Source organism: Colobus angolensis, unplaced genomic scaffold (genome assembly GCF_000951035.1).
Source record: "Colobus angolensis palliatus isolate OR3802 unplaced genomic scaffold, Cang.pa_1.0 Scaffold550, whole genome shotgun sequence".
NCBI classification, from domain to species: Eukaryota; Metazoa; Chordata; class Mammalia; order Primates; family Cercopithecidae; genus Colobus; species Colobus angolensis.
In genome coordinates, this window is record NW_012119044.1 from 750,449 (window position 1) to 771,513 (window position 21,065).

Genomic DNA, 21,065 nt, shown 5'->3' on the forward strand with positions numbered 1-21,065 from the left:
GCCTATATACTGTATTCTGTCACACTCAGCTTATTGCAATCCAGTGGTATTTCTTAAAACAGCTAAGACTTCAGACAGTCAACCCCATCTCTGTACACTGTGAATCTGCCTCTAAATGACTGAGCTCTAATTCTCTTCTAGGCTTTTTAACCAGTCCAAGGTGTAGAGACATACTTCAAGAGGATCCTCAGAAGTTTTGGACAAGCCTCCCCCAATGTGGCAGGTGGGTCTCTTGTCTGTGGGTGCAAGAAATGTAACTTTCTTTATTCTTCCATAGCTAACCTGAAAGTAAATGCCGTTCGGACCCTCTGCTTAACCATGGCAGCAGCCTGAGGTTGCACTGAAGTTCTGGATAAGGCTATGAGATGCCAAGTTCTGGAGGGGTGGATCGCAATTCTTGGCTGTCATCTCTCCATTAGTCACGTCTGTCTTACCATCTCTTGTCAGTACTTGCGGACCGCTGCTGAGGCACACCTCGATCTATCTTCGAGGATCTTCTGTTCTCTTTCTCTTAGTTTCTTCTAGATACCTCTTGGGCACATAGGGGCATGCTATCACTGCTGCAGGCCCAGAGGAAACTCTTTGGGATTAAAAAGCTCCCCCACCCCCCCGCCTTTTTTTTCTTTTTGTATTGCCGCTCTTATTCAGTGGCTCCTGTGTTATGCTATGGCACGAAATCCTTTGCAAGGCCACTCAAGTCCTGGATGTACTACCAAGCTGTTTCTGAAGTTCAGACTATACCCAAGAAACAAACTTTTTTGCCCATCACCCGTGTCTCCCCACAACATATTTGGGGTTTCTTTAATCGTATTTTGAACAAGCACAACTTAGGAAATCAATCAAAACACAATTTCTTTTTCATTTCCTTCTGTTTCTTTGAAATGCATTGGAGAAGGGTGGCAGGTATTCCCTTGCTTCGGGTGAAATTTAGGTCTCAGGCAGACTCCATACTTTATAAGTTCACTCTTAGATTTAAAATAAAGTTCCTCTGGACATTTTAAGTAACAGAAATAATCTCCATTCAGAAATGATTATGTCCAATATCACACCATAATCATAGCTTCAAAGTGAATTTAGTATCAGATGATCTGCCCTCCCCGACCTGGGGCCCTTTTTTGAGTTGGACTACTGCAGTGGGAAAAGGTCTGTCATTTTTTTTCTCTCTTCACCTGTCACCTCCTATCCCACTTCCTAGTTGCTGTTGCTGAACTCTCAGGGGTTGGAGCATGGGAAAGAAGAGGGGAAAAGTAGCTCAGGGATTTTTCTCACTTGAACGGATGTTATGTTAAGCTGGCTTTGTGTTTTCTGGGCCAGGAAGCTGCTTAACACTGACTCTCAGATGGTCACTTTTGGGAGACTTTCATGGCCCCTCCGATGGACCCACTCAGCTTCAATTCTTCTGACTTGGGCAGGGCTTCTCCTTCAGCACCCTACTCCCCACTCAGCACCTGGTTTCAGACAGTCTGTTCCCTCTGGCCTCTGATTTGGTGTCTCGTGAATATCGCCGGTGGTCCTCTTGGGCTTCAGGCTGGCTCTCTCGCACCTGGCCCACACCTGCTCCAGGAAAACATGCCTCTTATGAACCTTCAGGAGAGGGAGAGGCTGCGGGCACTTCTCAGATTGCAGAGCTGCTCCTAGCCCAGGTCTGTTGTCCTCTGGATTTTCAGGGTGGGAGCCAGGCTGCGGTCCATGGGGTCTTCCAAACTCCAGGGGACACATCCAGGCCCACTAAAGATTTCCTCTGAAGCCTCTCGAAAGACCTGTGGAAAAGGTAGCCCTTTCTATCCCTCTCTCTTGGGGGGAAGGTGGGACTTGGCATCGGCAGCAGCTCTATCCAATAGCCTCTTGAAGCCTCTTCCCCTCATCTCCCTTCTGTTGATTCTTTATAACTTCCTGTTAGGTTTTAGAGCCATCCATAGTTCTCAGTTTCTTTTAAAATCTGGATTTTGACCTGGTCATTTACATTGAAATTTCATACTTGTTTCAGGAAGGTGCCTCAGTTGGATCTCCCAGTCTGTCATTCTGCTCCCACTAGGGAGAGTCGAGGCAGTGGGGCCTGGGATCAGGGTGGTGTGGGGGGAATAGGGTGAAACCAGCCACTTCCATCTTGCTGCTGGATCCACTGATGTACACACATGACTTAGCTACCTTATTTTGTACTCAGAGGGGTCTACATCCGCTCTTAGCTTAGTTTATATGTAGGAAGGTCTCTTCTGATCCTGTTTTCTATGGGCGGGAATCATTCCAATTTCCTAGGGGGCATTAGGCTTTTGAACTTCACAATTTATTAACTGACACCCCCCAGTGTCCTGTGTTCCCTGCCTTGCCAACAGTTTTCTAACACCTGAGTGAAGAGTATAGCTACTTGGCTGACTGACTGGGGAAAGAAGCAAGATTCAAGGAAATAAGATAAAATACTTCAAATAGTATACCCCTCCATGACAAAATATATTACCTGCCTTCTTTCCAGTACTTACCATGGGATTTTTTTATCCTTGTAATGGCACCGCCTAATTTACATGAAGGATTTGACATTTGAGGAAACCAGATGTGTTAGTTTGCTAGGGCTCCCATGGCAAAGTACCACAAACAGGGTGACAAACAACAGAAACGGATCATCCCACAGTTCCAGAGGATAGAAATCAGAAATCAAGGCTGACAGAAGGGTAGGTTCCTCCTGAGGGCTGCAGGGGAAGAATCTATTCTGGGCCCTTCTTTTTGGCTTGTAGATGACTGTCTTCTTTCTGTAGCTCTTTATATTATTTTTCTCCTGTGCACATTTGTCTCTATGTCCAAATTTCCCCTTTTTATAAGGACACCAGTTATATTGGATTGGGGCCCACAAGAATGACCTCATCTTAACTAATTACATCCACAAAGACTGTATTTCCAAATAAGGTCACATTCTGAGATCCTGGGGTCAGGGCTTCCACATATGAATTTGGGGGGAAGGGGCAATGCGTCCCATAACACCAGGGTTCAAAGGAGCCAATTACTTCAAAGTCACACAGACCTTGAAGTGCCCATGCAGCAGTTCCTCTCCATGACTGTGTGACTCTGTAGCTCGCATTCTTTCTGCTATCCTACACTTCATCTCAGCTCTTACACGCAGGATTATGCAACAAGAAGAATGCTGGCTTTCTTTTAAACAATCAGACCAGGCTAGCAGAAGCATAGACCCATCTAGGAAAAAGCTCTTAGACATCAGGTGGTGCCATCACATGAACTCAGAACAGCAAGCCTTGCACAGAGGGGAAAAAGGCAACTGTCTGCAGAGAGGTCCAATCTAACACCATCATACCATTGGCTAGAAAATGAATTTCTGCCTGAATTCAAGGTGTAAATTATGCCAAGGTTCAAATGTTTCTGAAGCTACTAAAATAGTGTCAACTTGAGTTTGGTGGCGTTATTCATATGACTTGTGGTTTGCATTTTTTGGTCCTTTTGACCTATATTCCTATCTAAATATGCTGTGTGTGTGTGTGTGTGTGTGTGTGGTCGGCTTCACGTAGGGTATATTTAAACAATGTGTAATAAAACAACATATTTAAATCATGCAAAGGAAAAGGGTAAACTGTTAGCTCTAAAGTTCCTGCAGGCATTTACTGGATAATGATAATGATAGCTTAGTTAAAAAAGGATAAAATATGTTCAACTTCAATGGGGATTATATTTAGGAGAATTATCGGATTGTTTTGATATTTTCCTTTTAAAAACAATTCTTTAGTGCCTCCTAGGTGGGAGATAGGAATTATTATAGTGATTTGGAAACATGGCTTTATGCATATGAACATAATTTGGGTCTTGTAGTATTTGTCACTATTTTATTCCAGATGGCAAAATTCTCTTATTATTCCTTTCAGTTAAGACCTGAAGTATATACCTACAGAAACAAGTCCGTGACAAGATTTTTCTTGCCAAAATTCTAATAGGTGCTTACTTACTGAGAAATATGTGTATTGAGAAATGTTTAAGAAAAATACACTTTAATGAAGCAGCACTAATGATATTTATTTAGCTAATTGTGTACAGGGATCTAACCGTGATTTTAAGTAAAGTAGACTGTTGGCCATGTAAATAAGCTTGGCACAGGTGTGCAGGGTTTTAAGAGAATTGGGTAGAAGAGCTAATGAAAATTAGAGTCAGGCTCAAAGAAATATTTTATTGTAAATTGAATTTTCCATTATAAAACAAATACAGCTGCACACAAATATTTTAAAATAAGAGTGAAAAAATGCTCACCGTGTAAGAACTGAAAGCAACAAAACTAGCTTTTTGGTATATTTGCTTCTCCTCCTTTTTTGTTCATTCATTCAACTGAGCATTACTGAGCACCTACTCAGTGCAGGTGCTTAGGGAATAAAGATAGTTAAGACAAGGTTTCCGCCCTTAAGGAGCTTTTGATTTATCACGGGAAACAAACAGTGAATGAATCTTTACAATAGGGAGTAAGTGCAATATTCAGGGATAGTGGCCAAAGAGGTTGCTATCAACTCTATTGTTAGCTCTGGGAAAGCTTCACAAGGTAAGTTGAAATAGAAACTTGCTCAGAAATGCTTTAGCCAGAAAAGAGGAGAAAATACATTTCAGTTCCAGGGAAGAAAGAACATCTGCTCAGGTATGAGAGGATGGGAATAATATTACAAGGAACTGCAAATAATGCAGCATGTCTAGAATAACAGAGAATGAGATTGGAGTAGGTGGGAGTGATATCATGGGAAGATTTGTGCCTGTTATCCTGTCGTCAAGAAAGGTTTTCTCGTAGGGGAAGAGTATGTTTAGAATATCATTTTAGAAAAATTAACCGTCAGCATTATGATTGGATAGATGGATTAGAAGTTACAAGCTTTAGGAACTAAGAGATTGATAAGGAGACAGATAAACCAAGAAGCTGAAATAAAGCTTACATAAATGAAGCTTGCATGGGTTCCTAGCAGTATTTTAGTAGGGACCCTAAAATGTGTTTCCGTGGCCATATGTTTTTATAGATGTTGCAAAAGTACAAATTTCTAAGTTCAACCAGTTAAAAACTCATGCTTTCTTTTTTTATACTGCTACCCCTCTGTTATGTTTTCATTAATGTTAGGTGACATCAAAGTGCCCACACACATTTTGCGTTCACAATTTTGCATTCTTTCTCTTTAAAAGGGCCCCCAAATTGTATAAGCTTTAGGACCTCACAAATGTAGATCCAGTCCCAAGGTGATATCCAGAAGAGACATGACAGGTTCCTAAAAGAGGAGAGTAGCTGCAGAGGTGAAGAAGAAAACGATAAGAAAGATGCAGGCAGAGGAATTAATGGCTATGCTGATGTGAGGAAAAGGATTGTACCAATATTTATCTTAAGACCATTAATAGGGGAAAAAAGTGGTAGGGACAGGTCACTATTGTAAATAACATTTTATTGAACATCTTTATGTGTGTGTTTTCATATTTCTGGATTTACAGAGGTAGATTTACTATGTCAAAGTGTGTAAATATTTTAATGGATTTTGTTATCTATTACCAAATTGCTTTCCAGGTAAATTGTGCTATTTAACACTGCTGCAGTTAATGTAGAAATGGATTTTCTTGCCCATACTCCCGCTAGCATTGGGCATTATAATTTTAATTTTTTCAAGCTAAATTACTGGGTAAAAATGGCACCTACTTCTCATTTTACTCTGAAGTGAGATAAATACCATCCATTATTGCAAACTCTCTCTAGGAATCTATTTTCAGGGGGTAGTTACCGTAGTCTTTTCCTGGTAGTGATTTAGGGAGCATTAGGAGGTAGTTGTAAATCCTTTATGTGAGTAGTTATTTTATACATTCTAAATACATACATACATGCATAGATCCTTTATGTGAGTAATTCCTTTATGTGAGTAGTTATTTTATACATTCTAAATACATACATACATGCATAGATCATAAAAGCGCTAGAAATAGGTGAGGCTGAAACAGTTTTGCAGATCAGATTTAGACCAGATGTTGGCAAAATTTTTTGAAAAGGGCTAGAGAGTAAATATTTTAGGCTTTGTAGGCTAGGAGGCAAAACTGAGGATAATAAGTAAGTAAGTGAAAAAAATATTTTGCACTTTTTTTTTTTTTTTTTTTTAAGATAGGGTCTGGCTCTGTCATCCAGGCTGGAGCGAAGTGGCGCAAGTGAAGCTCACTGCAGCTTCCAGCTCCTGGGCAGAATTCATCTTCTTGCCTCAGTCTCCCAAGTAGCTGGGACTACAGGCATGTGCCACCATGCCCAGTTAATTTTTTTTTATGTTTTGTAGAGACGAGGTCTTGCTATGTTGCCCAGGTTGGTTTCAAACTCCTGGCCTCAAGTGATCCTCCTGCCTTGACCTCCCAAAGCTCTGGGATTACAGGTGCAAGTCACCAAACCTGGCCAGTACAAATTTTTAATGGACATAGTTCAAAATATAATAGTCATAATGAAGTACTTTTTTTTTTTTTTCTGAGACAGAGTCTTGCTCTGTCGCCCAGGCTGGAGTGCGTTGACATGATCTCGGGTCACTGCAACCTCCTCTTCCCAGGTTCAAGCAATTCTCCTTCCTCAGCCTCCCGAGTAGCTGGGATTACAGGCACATACCACCAGGACTGGCTAATTTTTGCATTTTTATTAGAGATGGGGTTTCACCCAAGGTGCTGGGATTACAAGCATGAGCCATCGTGCCTGGCCAATAAAGTACATTCTTTATACTGTAAGTTAGGTTTTGGAGAGGGGACATTTTGCTTAATTGGGAGTTCAAAGTTAATGTCTCTGTCACCAAATTGATTGTCAGTGCTCATCTGTTAAAATCTCCATTTTTATTTCACAGGAGTGAGCCAGATTTGGACCACAGGCCATACTGTGCCAACACTTATTTTAGACCCTGACATTTATGAAGGCATTTGCCTATTAGGCTTTGTTAACATATTTTGTTTGATAGTGTTTCAGTTCTGTCACATACTTTATTTGAACCTATTTGGTATCTACAATTTGCAAACTCAGTGAAGTATGTGTGTGGAGCTTGACGGGGTTGTTATTCTCCATTGCTAATGGAATTTGGGAGTCTACCTGAGGTAGCAGCACTATGACACTGAAGCATTTTGTCTATTTACATAGAGACTTGGGAAGAGAAATAGGAAACCAGACTTAGTAGGTCTAAATTTGATCTGTTAATGCATGCTTTGGAATGATTTAGAATATTCCCTGTTGCTGACTTTAAGTCAACTGTGACTTGGTACTGGCTATTACTTTCTTTTTCTGCTAACTTTCCGGGCTTTGTACTTTTGCTTTAACGTTGCTGTTGCTCAGCAACTTTCCTAAAAGTCTAAATTCTTCCCCCACCCTCCTCACAAACTTGTTGTCTTGAAATATTTTTTATAAGTCATTTCATTTGCTAATGCTTCTTGTAGCAAGGCCACTCAGTTCCTTGGGTGTCAAGAATGAAAAGAAGAAGGAAGAAAAGAGACAAAATGGAAGGTTATGAAAAAATTTAAAAACCAATTCCCTTTTTAGTTATTTCACCCACTTCAGAGATTGGGCCATCTATCTTGAAAGTTTCAACTAAAATGTGACTTCTAAATTTAAGACCAATTTTTCCTTTAAAGTCTTAATGAATGGCTTGAGAAGTCTATTAAAACTTGAGTTACTTTAGCTACTATCATGAATATGCTGAATTATAGACTGGATTTCCTAAGGCAAATGGTCAGATTGAAAGTTTATGTTTTATCTTTTAATGGGTATATTTCTAAGGCATAATCAAAGATAATTAAAGTAGAATGAGCTTAATATGAAAATCTTATTGTAGATAATACAGCAAACTTTCCTTACATTACCAGCACATAGAATATTTTGATTTGGTAGTATGTTGAATGGAGAAATGTACTATACCTATATGTTCAACAAATATGTTTTACATATGTTTTAGAGATAATGTGCTATTAGATTGCAACTTGTATGTTGCTAGGAGTCAACACAAGAGAAAATCTTGTGAAAATTAAATTTTGGAATTGTTTCCTTATTTATTAATATTTCCATATGTGTGTTCTTCTCAACAATTGTTTTTTTAGCTACTGAAATATGTGGCTATGTATTCATTTCTTTAATTCCACATTTTCATTATACTTTTGACATGGAAAGGTCTTTGTGTTTCTAGAAAATTTGTAGTCATGGTTTTATAATTCCAAGAGCAGAATTTGCTCTAAATACTTTCTTTTATATTTTTCATGAAATTAATTATTGTTAAGTATCTACTGGACTCCCTGTGGCTTGAAATAAAATTCCTTTAGTATATCTTTATAATCACAGTTATTGACAAATATCTGATATGTATTGGTTTTCTAAAGTTTGTTCAACCAGAGAAGAAATCAGTTGTTTTAGCAGAGGTGAAACTAAGCCTCAGGGTTTTTCACTCCTGTGAGTCCTTTCCCAGGTATGGGGAGACACTCTAGGCAGTGTGCTCAGATGCTCACATGTTTTGTTTGTTTGTTTGTTTGTTTGTAAAATTTGAAAAGAAAGCTATTTTAGCTGCAATCATTTAAGATCAGTGCTTTGACTTTGACTGCCCTTCCTTTACTATCGTGTCTTGGGGTGTTACTGGAAAGACCATGGCTATTTTTGATGAGGGTCCAACAAAGGGAGAATCAAACAGGGAATGCTGTGGTCTAAAATTAAGTGGGTTCTATTTTGGTTGTTTGTAAACACTTCCATGTATAGTGAAAGCTGTTGATAACTGTCCTCCTTGGCAACTCCCTGGAGCATTCTAATACACAGGTGTGGAGCCCGAGGTCATGTTACCCTGTGCACGTGTCCACAGCACTGGTATCTCATGCATGCTCATGGGTGGTGGGAGTGAAACTAGGTTTGAAATACACAGAGACAGAAGCTACTCTCTGTAAAACCCTTCCTGTTGTTAGATGTGCAATAATAGCAGAGGATGTGGGTTTATCAATGCATAGTCAAAATAGAAGTTCTCTCCTGTCAGGAATTTAATGACTAATGCAGTTTATACTACTATTAATGTGTCGTTTTTTCTTTTTTGATAGATTTCTTTTTCTCAGTATTCCTTTGTTTTTAGGGCACAAACCTATAGCAGTAATGCGAACACAAGTACCACTGTGTGTGTGTGTAGTTGCGAGTTTTCTGAATCTCAGTGATAAATAAAAGCAATTTTTTTGGAGTGGGGACAGGGTCTCACTGTGTCTTTCAGGCTGGAGTGCAGTGGTGCAAACCAGGTTCACTGTAGCTTCAACCTCCTGGGCTCAAGTGATCCTCCCACCTCAGCCTTTCGAGTAGCTGGGACCACAGGCACACACCACACCTGGTTAATTTTTTTTTAAATTTTCATAGAGATGAGGATTTTGGTATGTCGCTCAGGCTTGTCTCAGACTCTCAGCTCAGGTAATACTCTTGCCTTGGCCTCCCAAAGGGTTGGGATTACAGGCATGAGCCACTGCACATGGCCTAAAAACAAATTTTGATGAAACATTCCAGATGAAAGAATGAATGATTATTCTCTCTATAAAAAATATTATTTGGCCAGGCATGGTGGCTCATGCCTGTAATCCCAGCACTTTGGGAGGCCGAGATGGGCAAATCATGAGGTCAGGAGATCGAGACCATCCTGGCTAATATGGTGAAACCCTGTCTCTGCTAAAAATACAAAAAAATTAGCTGGGCGTGTGGCGGGCGCCTGTAGTCCCAGCTACTCAGGAGGCTGAGGCAGGAGAATGGCGTGAACCCGGAAGGTGGAGCTTGCAGTGAGCCGAGATCACGCCACTGCACTCCAGCCTGGAACAGAGCGAGACTCCATCTCAAAATAAATAAATAAATAAATAATAATAATAATTATAATATTTATGAAGATGCAAAGAGTATGCAGCTCATAACTGTAGGGGAAAAAGCATTAAAGAGTTGTGGTCAGGGAGATAATATGAATATATTTTTTTCTGAATTTGTGATGTTTGGGACCCTTCTTGACATTTTAAAGTTTGTTGAGTTTTTTTTCATGGCAAATGAATATTCATTTTCTTGTTAAATTTATAATTTGTCTTCTCTTTCTAAAACTGTATAAACTTTGGCCCCTCTACAATACATACATCCACAGAATAAACACTAAATATTTAGACACCATAAAGGTGTAAGGGTCACTTTTCGCCTGGCATGTACTTATTATTATGTTTGGAGTTGAGTGCATCTCCATAATAACAAATAGTTATTATTGTCCAGTGATGACTGGTGCTTTATATGGACATTAAATACTATCTGTAAATTGTAAAGAAGAATTTCTACTTTCTCAGCATCTTGAGGCGGTAAGATCTTATGCTACAAAGCATTTTCTGATGGTTGAGAAACTGTCAAGTCTTTCATTTAACCAGGGATTTGATACATGGAAATAATATTTACTTTTTCATTTCCCTCAATCACCTTTTCTGGTTTGACTTGTCAAAAAAGGGAAAAAAAAAGGGAGGAAGAAAGGAAAAAAGAAAAAGAATGAAAGCAAGCCTTGGAAGTCAGAAGATGTTTTCTGGTATTACTAGATGATCATGTTAGAATGATCGGAGAGTTTCTAAACAGGTACCTTAAATTCCCAAAAGTGAGCAGGATGCAATGGTGCTTCCAGGAAGGTGGCAGAGTACTAATACGACTCTCTATATGTAAGTCTTTACAAATAGTAAGTTTCAAACATAAATGGATGTAATTAGTATTCTTCAGCATGTTTGTTATGAGATCATGGCCCTCAACTTGTGTTTTAACCAACTCCTTGTTATAGAGCAGTACTTAAAATATTTCAAGGAATTAAGCCAAACGTCTCCCTCTGGCAGACACATTTTGCATTTTCGCAGTCACCACAGAAACACTCTGTTCTGAGCATGTTGGTGCTCACCAGTCTTCTAGCTGTACCTGGTGATTTAGGCCTACTCTACACACGGTTAACACTTTTTTAACACATCCATTTTGGGTGCAAAATTAGGAGATTGCAAACACACATCCAGGGGTTTAACTTGTCCTACCAGATTCACTGGGTTAATTCTAAGTGTGCTGATGGACGACTTAAAAAGTGTCAGCTGGAGGAAACCTGTGCGTGGAGACAGGAGCTAGTGGGAGCTATTGCCATGCAGCACCAACAGGGTTAACCAGCCGTGCCAGCATGAACAATGGGAACCGGGCAGCTCTAAATGAAATGAGCTGAATATTTCATTCGGCCACTCAGCTGCCTGCTCCAATTGCCTCCTTTACTAAAATAAGAGCTTAATCTAAAGTGACAACAACATCAGTTTCTGTGTGCTCCAGTCACACTGAACATGACTTCCTTAACATAAACACTATTTACATGGACCGTCTGGATATAGCAGGGAATCAGGAGCATGCCCAGCTAAGACACAGGGTACAATGAAGGACGAGGAGCAGGCAGCTGAGAATTAACATCAGCAAATGAAAGCCTGACCCTCAGAGGGCATGTCCCTGATACGTTTTAAAATGAGAGAGCATTGCACCAGTAACCTTAGCCTTTGTAAAGACTATGCCATTTAAAATAAAATAGTACCTTTTCAGTTTAGACACTTAACCAAATGCATTATGTCTGACCCATTTTCCAACTTACGTGACATGAGAGGATGGATCCCTAGCTGCAATTATTAGAATCTTTTAAACAATTGCAACCAATAACCTCCTTTGCCAGCCTCCTTCTCATAGCAGCATGCACTTCTTAGAGATAAAGAGGGCATTCCATTCTGCGAGGGCAGGCCAGACAGAGATGTCAGGGGAGTGGGAGAGAAGATGTGGCCCTTGAACTCATGGCTTTGATGTCACTGCTAGCAGTACCCAGGAAATCCTGGTTTGAAAGTAGTTTTCAGCTAGAGACTTCTGGAATATTAGAAGCAGGGGTGTGACAAGGCACCAGCCTGTCAGGGTCCACGAAATAACATATGTAAGTTATTTATTTATAGCACCCTAGCATAGATATTATGGCAGATCTCAACCCTGGATATGCTTTATTGATGGTTTCTTTCCATGAGGAGAATGTTATATTGCATATTTTCATTTTGTTCACACCCACTGGGAATTTTGAAGATCACAAAATGTAGGCCTGTGAACCAGTCCTATTAGAATTATTGCCAGTTAATAGAATTCAGTGGGTTTTCCACCAGTTTCATAGATAAGGAAAGTAAGGCACAGGGACCTTGCTCATATATTTGCAGCGACACAGCAGAGTGGAGAGCAATTGGAAAAGAATTTATTTTTTGACCAATTATTTCTGTCAAATCACCACCACTCATGCTCTCATTTCTAAAATAGCTCTTCTCTTAAAATTTTCCCTGGTTGAGCCTTCTAGAAGGCATATACCAGACACTGATTTGTGGTTCCAAAGACTTAGGGCTACTGACAAAATGGTAACTCTTTTTAAAGTAGATCTGTGTTCTCCATCCTTATTCTCCAGGCTCTGTACCTGAGGGAGTGACCCTGTAGTTCTCATCCCTGTGGTAGTGCGTTTTAGGTAAAGTTCTTATTCATGGAAGAAGAAAGGGACTGATCATTTAAAACAAGTTTGCTTTTTCTAAGAAACGTAAAATAAATGATGGAAGAAAATGAGAGAATCATTAATATCTGACTGGCTATAGTAGAATACTCATTAATCAACCGTCATTTATTGAGAATCTATGAGATCATCAAGCTTTGTGTTAGGGGAAAGAAAATTGTCTCTGGCCTCTTGAAGCCCACCATGTAGTGAAAAGGCTTATCATCATTTGAAAAAAATAAAGCCGGGCGCGGTGGCTCAAGCCTGTAATCCCAGCACTTTGGGAGGCTGAGACGGGCGGATCACAAGGTCAGGAGATCGAGACCATCCTGGCTAACACAGTGAAACCCCATCTCTACTAAAATACAAAAAACTAGCCCGGCCAAAGGGCCGGCGCCCATAGTCCCAGCTACTCGGGAGGCTGAGGCAGGAGAATGGCGTGAACCCGGGAGACGGAGCTTGCAGTGAGCTGAGATCTGGCCACTGCACTCCAGCCTGGGCAACAGAGTGAGACTCCGTCTCAAAAAAAAAAAAAAAAAAATTAGGTTTCTGCTGAAAGCCAATAAGAACAACACAACATGATTGGGAGCGAATTGAACTACAATTTTGATATTTTGAAATAATGCCCTTTGGTCTTGTTTTCATCTTCATTTTAACGTAAGAGTAGTGTGAACATAAAAACAGCCTTTCACTTGCCACTTATTGAACACTGATCAACTTTTTCAGGCATTGTTCTAGCTGTGTCCCCAGCAGAATTAAGCATACTTCATCACAATCAGAGATACGGATATTTGTACAAATATTAATCGCACAACTTGGTAAGTGCCTTAGTAAGATAGGTACCCAATGTTTAGAGCAGAGAAGAGGTGGAAATCACCACATCTGTCCTGTGAGACCTCCTCAAAGGGTGAAGACCTTGACGTCTATCCCCTGCATCAGCCAGCTCCTTCAGCTTGGTCTGGACGGTCAGGTCAGGAAATGTCAGCTGAGAATAGCAACATCAGTGGCGGTGGGGTTTCTGCAGATCTGTCTTGGGAAGCAGCCTCTGCAATGATTCCTGAAATCTGTAGGATTTGCTGAAGACTGTGGGGAAACTAATGTGTACCTGGCACTTCTCCGTGCTCTGTCTTGGCTTCTCTCGGCTACAGTAGGGTTCTTGATGAATTTCTTTTTCCTTCTTAGGTGAGGATGAGATCACCTTCTCATGGGATGGCCCCGCTGCTTTGTGGCCTCTTAATATGATGGGGCATGATTAGCCCAAGAGAAATGCAGGCTTCTCTTGTTGTGTGTGATAAAACCCACTCTGATGAATTTCAGAGTTCTAATGAGAAAATGCCTGAAATAGACCCAGGCAGTCTCTTCCGATTTCTTTCAGCCACCTTTCCCCTAATTAATTAAGAGTGTGGTCAGGTCTCAGTTCTGAATGCTATTGTGTGTGATTCAGTCACTCACGGTTTTATTTTTCCCCATGCAGGATGTTTTAAGAATATTTTGCCATCTTTATCTTCATGTAGGTGTGCATACGAACCATTCTGTGTACAATTAATCTTTTCTCTTTGGCTTTTCTTATTTTAAACTTTTGAAGAAAGATGTATGTGTTGTATTGCATATGTAATGTGTAGTCTTAAATTTTCCCACTTCTTTGAAGATGGGAAGCAAAGTTTCTTTCATCCCCAAATGGAAGATAGTATTGTGTCATAATTTTTTAAATAATAGAAAAGTTTTGCCAAATTTTAATAATTTCTACATTATGCACTAGTTTCCATGACAGGGACCATGTCTTAAAGCATAACCCATATATAAGATTATATATTTCATAATTTTTTGCTTAATCACTAAATGTTTTTATTTTAAGTTTTTCACAGTAAGTTTCTAACGCAAGAATCAATTTTACACATCTCATCATTCACATACCTACTTATTTTGGGGTGGGTGGTAGATTCAGTACAGATGACCCTAAAGCTGATTATCCTCCAAGCCCTTGCAAAACCCTTTTCTATCATACTGGATTGTCATTCTGTTATCTGCAACCCTGATTGGCCTGTAATTGTGTCCCAATGGCAAGACCACAACCCAAAAAGTCAGCATCGTGATTTTGCAGCAGCTGTTGCTGCAGAAGGTAAATGCCGTGCAGTTATTGATGAGCTTGCTAATTTGTTTAGTAGACAGAATTTAGAATGGGGAACAGGATTTGTCTGCTAGCTGTCATCATCCATCAGCCCCAGGCTGCCCCAGGCAGTGGGTTTGTTTTTGCCAGCTTCTAATTTTGCTGTATTTTTTCTTAGCTTCAATCTACTTTATTCATTTATTATAATTGGGAGAGTGGTGGTTGAGATAGAAAGAAAAAAATACTTATGCCCCCACGCACTCAAGATTGAAGCCTCTCATATGCTGCTGTTCTTTGATAACAGAGGGTTTGGACTGGACTGTTGGTCTATGGATTGATGTAGTTAGTACATGAAGACTCTCGGCTCTCACGTGGGGGGCCCTAAAACCCAGTGTGATGGGAAGACTTGCCAAATCTGTCCCAGTCCTACATGTTTCTCCTTGTGTCCACAGGGAGAAATGTTGTATTATAATTTATAGTCTTAGATTTGTTCCTTTGGGGTACTCATTCAGTTCATTTAAAAATTATTTTTTGAGTGTCCACTATGTGTCCACTATTAATATAAACACCAATAATATACTAATAAAAACAAAAGTCCATGCTCTGAAAGAGTTTGGATTCTAGGGGGTAGAGATAGAAATAAGCAAATAAATATATAATAGGTGAAGCTAGCGATTGATCAGATGAAGGAAATAAAGCAAGGTGAGGGTAGGGTGGGAGTGCTGATTTAGACAATGAGATCAGTGAAAGTTCTTTGAGGAGACGACATCTGGGACCTGAATGATGAGAAAGAAGTCATGTGAAGATCTGTGGGGAGACTCTGGGAAAAGAAAATGGCAAAGACAAAGACCCAGAAGAGACACTGAGCTTCTTAACTTCCAGGAACAGGAATAGCAAGAAAGTTAGAGTAGTTGAAAGAGCTGCTGCTGGTGGGGGCATTAGGGTGGAGAGGAAGGCATAGCAGGATCACTTGGATTTTAATCTTAAGTGCGGTGGGAAGCCAGTTGTAAGTCGGTAGGGAAGGGGGCGGGGGACTTGTTCAGATAAACATTTTGCAAAACTTACTGTGACTACTGTGGGGAGAATAGACAGGCTTCAGGACAAGACTCGAACAGGGAGATGGGCGTAAAGACCATTGCAGTAGGCCAGTGAGAAGGAATTTCAGCTTGCACTAGAGTGACAGCACTGGAGTTGTGAGAAGTCAAGATGTGAAAAATGATCTACTCCCATTTTGAATAGATTTAGCTGAATGCGGGAGATGAGGAAAGGAGAACTACCAAGGTTGGTAGTTAGTTGCTTTGATTTTGGGGACTGAAAGTGTGAGTACCCAGAATTAACTCATACTCATTGGGAGAGGAAAGAGGAGAGGGTGGGGTGGTTACTAACTTGTTTGTGAAGACCTATTGTTGGTAACATTTGAAATAACCTGTAGAAGAAAATAAGTATCAAGAGACTCAAGATGAGTAAATGTTACCCTGAATTTAAAACAAAGGAAATGTTTATATTTTCAGTATGTTACCTTTTAAGAAATTGGTGAAATCCTAGATTGTGTTACTATGCAGAAAATTTCTGACCATTTAGAAAGAAAGTAGTGTTCACCAGAAGCCAGTATGGGTTCTCAAAGATCTAATATTGCAAAATTAATTTACTTCTTTTAATAGGACCACCCTGTTATCCAATATCATGATTTGTAAAAAGTAGATTCACAATATATCATAAAATTTGATTTAGTTTACAGTATGGTAATATGTATTAATAGCTGAAGAACTGTATGTAAAGGAACTAGATTAGGGTATCTCTATCAAGCTAAAGAGACATCTGTAGTTAGGTGCCACCCTTTTTTCTTCATTGGGGTATCCTTTTTATTATTTTTATTAAGAACTTCTATGAAAGAAGTTGAGGAAAGTAAAAGTTTGACTGCCTTTGAAAAGCATGTATCTGTACATGTACTTTAACCCATTTTATCTCATTTGGTGTTCAAGAAGTTTGTGATAGGATCTATGTTGGTCAAAACATAATGAGATAAAATTTAATAGTGTTAAAATAATTCTACTTAAAAAAAAAACGAAATCCTTTTAAAAGTGGGTAAAGGACATGAAGAAACGTTTTTCAAAAGAAGACATACAAGCAGCCAACAAACATGAAAAAATGTTCAACATCACTAGTCATCAGAGAAATGCAAATTAAAACCACAGTGAGATACCATCTTAATACCAGTCAAAATGGCTATTATTAAAAAGTCAGAAAACAACAGATGTTGGTGAGGATGGGAAGAAGAGAGAACACTTGTATGCTGCTGGTGGGAATATAAATTAGTACAATCCTATGGAAAACAGTATATTTCTCAAAGAACTAAAAATAGAATTACCATTTGACCCAGCAGTCCCACTACTAGATGTCTGTCCAAAGGAAAATAAATCAATATGTTAAAGGTATACCTGCATTCACATGTTTATCACAGCACTATTCACAATGGTAAAGATACAGAATCAGCCTACGTGTCCATTAATGGATGACTCAATAAAGAAAATGTGGTTTATGTATACATGCACATATATACACATGCCATAGAATACTACTCAGCCATAAAAAAGAGTGAAATATCTTTTTTTTTTTTTTTTTTTTGAGACGGAGTCTCGCTCTGTTGCCCAGGCTGGAGTGCAGTGGCGCGATCTCGGCTCACTGCAAGCTCCGCCTCCCGGGTTTACGCCATTCTCCTGCCTCAGCCTCCCGAGTAGCTGGGACTACAGGCGCCCGCCATCTCGCCCGGCTAGTTTGTTGTATTTTTTTAGTAGAGACGGGGTTTCACCGTGTAGACCAGGATGGTCTCGATCTCCTGACCTCGTGATCTGCCCGTCTCGGCCTCCCAAAGTGCTGGGATTACAGGCTTGAGCCACCGCGCCCGGCCTGAAATATCTTTTGCAGCAACATGAGTAGAACTAGAGGCCATTATCTTAATTGAAATAATTCAAACAGAAAGTCAGATACCACATATTCTCCTTCATAAGTGGGAGGTAAATAATGTGTATACATGGACATAGAGAGTGGAATAATAGACATTGGAAACCTGGAAGGGTGCGGGGTGAGGAATGAGAAATTGCTTAATGGGGACCATGTACACTATTTGGGCAATGGGTACATGAAAATCCCAGACTTCATCACTATGCAATATATTCATGTAGCAAAACTGCATGTGTACCCCTAAATCTATAAAAAAAATTATACATGTAATCTAAAAATTGGTTGGTGAAATACAGGTTTAATTTTCAACTGTCGAAATATTCTGGTTGATTTTATGTTCCATATAAGTCAACAGCAAGGCATAGCTACTCAAGCAAGAGGTGGTGTCACCTTTAACATCATTAATAGAAAATAGTGTTCATAACCAATGAGATAATTACCCGGTGAAATGTATCGTGGTCAGTTCACATAATGTCACATGTGTGTGAAATAATTGGAAGGACCTTGACAATTTAGTGTCTAAAGCTGGTGAATTAGAGGATAAATCTAAACTGAGAGTTCATATAAGGAGGAGTTGTGTAGTTGGAAAAAGAGAAACTTGGGGAGGATTTCAAAACAGCCTTCAAAAACAAAAAAGGATCACCTTTGAGTCAGTCAGAGTCAGGCAAGAAACAGATGATGGTCTTAAAGGAATGATTTGAGGAGAATTTAATAAAGGAAGTAGTTATAAGAATATAGACAGAGCTTGAAAACCAAGACCCCAATAAGATACCACTTCACATTAAGATAACTACAATTGAAAAAAACAGAAAATAACAAGTCTTGGTAATGATATGGAGAAATTAGAACCTGCATACACCACCATTGAGAATGTCAAATGGGCAGCTGTTTGGAAAACAGTCAGGCAGCTCCTTAAAATGTTAAACCTAACAAGTCCATTCCTAGGTATTGACCCAAGCAAAATGAAAACATGTGTCCACACAAAAACTTATATAGAATGCTCATAGCAGAATTATTCATGATAGCCAAAACATTGAAATAACCAAATATCCATTAACTGATGGATAAATAAAATGTGGTATATCTATGCAATGGAATATTGCTAGGCAATGAAAATAAATGATGGCAAGAAGAATAGCTAATGGATGCTGGGTTAATACCTAGGTGATGGGTTGATCTGTGCAGCAAATCACCATGACACACGTTTACCTAATAAACCTGCATATCCTGCACATGTACTCTGGAACTTAAAAGTTGATGGAAAAAAGAGATACACATAGCATAAAGTTTATTACCTTAAAGAAAGAAATGATATATTGATACATGCTACAGTGTAGATGAACCTTGGAAAGTTTATGCTATGTGGAAGAAGCAAGTCACAAGAGAACACCTATTGTGTGATTCCATCTATATGAAATGGACATCCAGACAATGAAATGTATAGAGACAGAAAGTATATTCGTGGCTACCTGGGGATGAGAGGTTAGCAAGAAATTTGCAGTGGGGCATGGAGTTTCTTTTTGGGGTGATGAAAATGTTCAAAATTGGTGGTGATGATTGAACAATTTTGTGAATATATTAAAAGTCATTGAATTGTATGCTTTGAATGGGTGAATTGTATTATGTAAACATCTCAAAAAGCTTGTTTTAAAGAAAACAAACCAAGGAGAATGAGGATTGGTATGCTACTCTGGGGATAATGATAACAGGCTGTTGTCACCACCCCTGGGCCTGAAGGAACCAGAAAAAGAGCACTGTATGGAGAGGCCCATCTGAATGGAGAGACATCATCATGCTCTGACAGTCACCTTCGAGGCAGCACTGCAGGAATGCATGGCCTGACCTCGCTCTTCTACTGTCTAATCTCCTCTGATGCCTCCCATTTTCAAAACCCAACTAGAAGCCTAGAACAGGGGAATCTCTTGTGATCCATGACAGTCAAGCTGGGCGAAGGGTCAAGCTTGCATCTGGATATGAAGATAACTGACTTTGTGTCACTCCAAAATTGAGACCAGCAGAGGAAGGTTGGAATTAGGTGTGTTACCTCCAAATGAAGTGAATTTTGATCTCTGGAAAGAGGGTCTGACAAAATCTGAGATGGCGATGGTGAAATTACGTAGAAGATTTCACTTTTACATGAAGGATTGAATTACTTCTGAAGTTCCCTTGCAAACTCCATTTCTGCCTCTAACCACTGGCATATTGACACCAATTGTATTGTTTAGCCAGCTGTGATCTTGGAAATTTAAAGTTTGGGCTTTGGCTAATAGACCATTAAATGGGTGCATTTTGATGAGAGTGAGAAAGCAAAGGAAATATTCTGAGTATGAGCTGCTCAGTTGGGATTCAACCCCATGTGAATGAATAAATTGGACTTAACTGTGGCCAGAGACAGTCTGGGGAGAGAAGTGACAGAAGAAAAAGAAAGAAGCTTGTCATCAAAGAAGATGTAGGATTTGGAGAAATAAAACTTGCCTACTCAACGATTTTACTGATTATGTATATTAGCTCTACTTTCCTTTTTAGTTTAAAATGACAGTAAAAAGACCTTAACATTCCCTGTAAGAAAATTATCATCATCTTTCATGAAGGATGTAAGAGAAGCTTGTGTGCCTTTTCTCTAGCATGTTTCACCAGGACTCCATCTCCTGGAGTGATGTGAAGACGGTGACAGAATAGACCCCCAGGGAACCCACATCTGAGTCTGTGCTATGCATCACTCCTTTTGCAGAGACAGGATCTACAGCAGGGGTATCCAGTCTTTTGACTTCCCTGAGTCATACTGGAAAAAAAGAATTGTCTTGGGCCACACATAAAATACACTAACGATAGATGATGAGCTTTAAAAAATTGCAGAAAAATCAATGTTTTAAGAACGCTGGCAAATTTGTATTCGGCCACATTCAAAGCCATCCTGGGATGTGGGTTAGACAAGCTTGATCTACAGGGACAGGATGAACGTGACATGTGAGGAGGATGGAAAGTTACTCAAATGACCATGTTAATGGAGATGCTGTATCCAGCAACTCATGGCTTGCAGGCTACTTACATTGAAGACGTTTGAGAAGTTATCTGATGACTTTTATGGTTTTCTAAAATTGGTACTTCTACTTTGTGCCATGTTTTATATCTACTACATTAAATATATACCAGTATAATCATTTACATGGCCCTATGCCAAAATACAGAAACGAAGATGCTCATTTACAAATGTGGACAATGTCCAAATAAACCACTGATATGCCCTGCCAACTTAAATGGATGTGGGATTTGGAAGAAATACTCAAGCCTGTGGAAATACAGTTTTCTCTTTTTTTCTGGACCTTCAGCTATATCTCAAATACTTGATTAAAGATTACTTGGATTTTTAGAAATTACATAATTCCCCTGCCTCAATATTTTTTACATTTATTATTTACTAAAGGCCAGTAGTTTTAGATTTCTTGTTCTTTATTTCTACAATTGCTATTTTAATTTTAATTAACTTGCAAGTCAAA

At 39.5% G+C, this 21,065-nt stretch overlaps 1 protein-coding gene across 2 annotated transcripts in view; it reads left to right on the plus strand.

Moving 5' to 3' along the window:
• The window catches only part of SOX5 (SRY (sex determining region Y)-box 5), a 1,042,185-nt gene that overhangs the window by 161,786 nt on the left and 859,334 nt on the right, over positions 1–21,065 (plus strand). For both annotated transcript variants that reach the window (XM_011961452.1, XM_011961451.1), the window contains exon 2: positions 142–223. The gene's annotated coding sequence lies outside the window, so the exon portion shown is untranslated. The remainder of the gene's footprint in view (positions 1–141; positions 224–21,065) is intronic.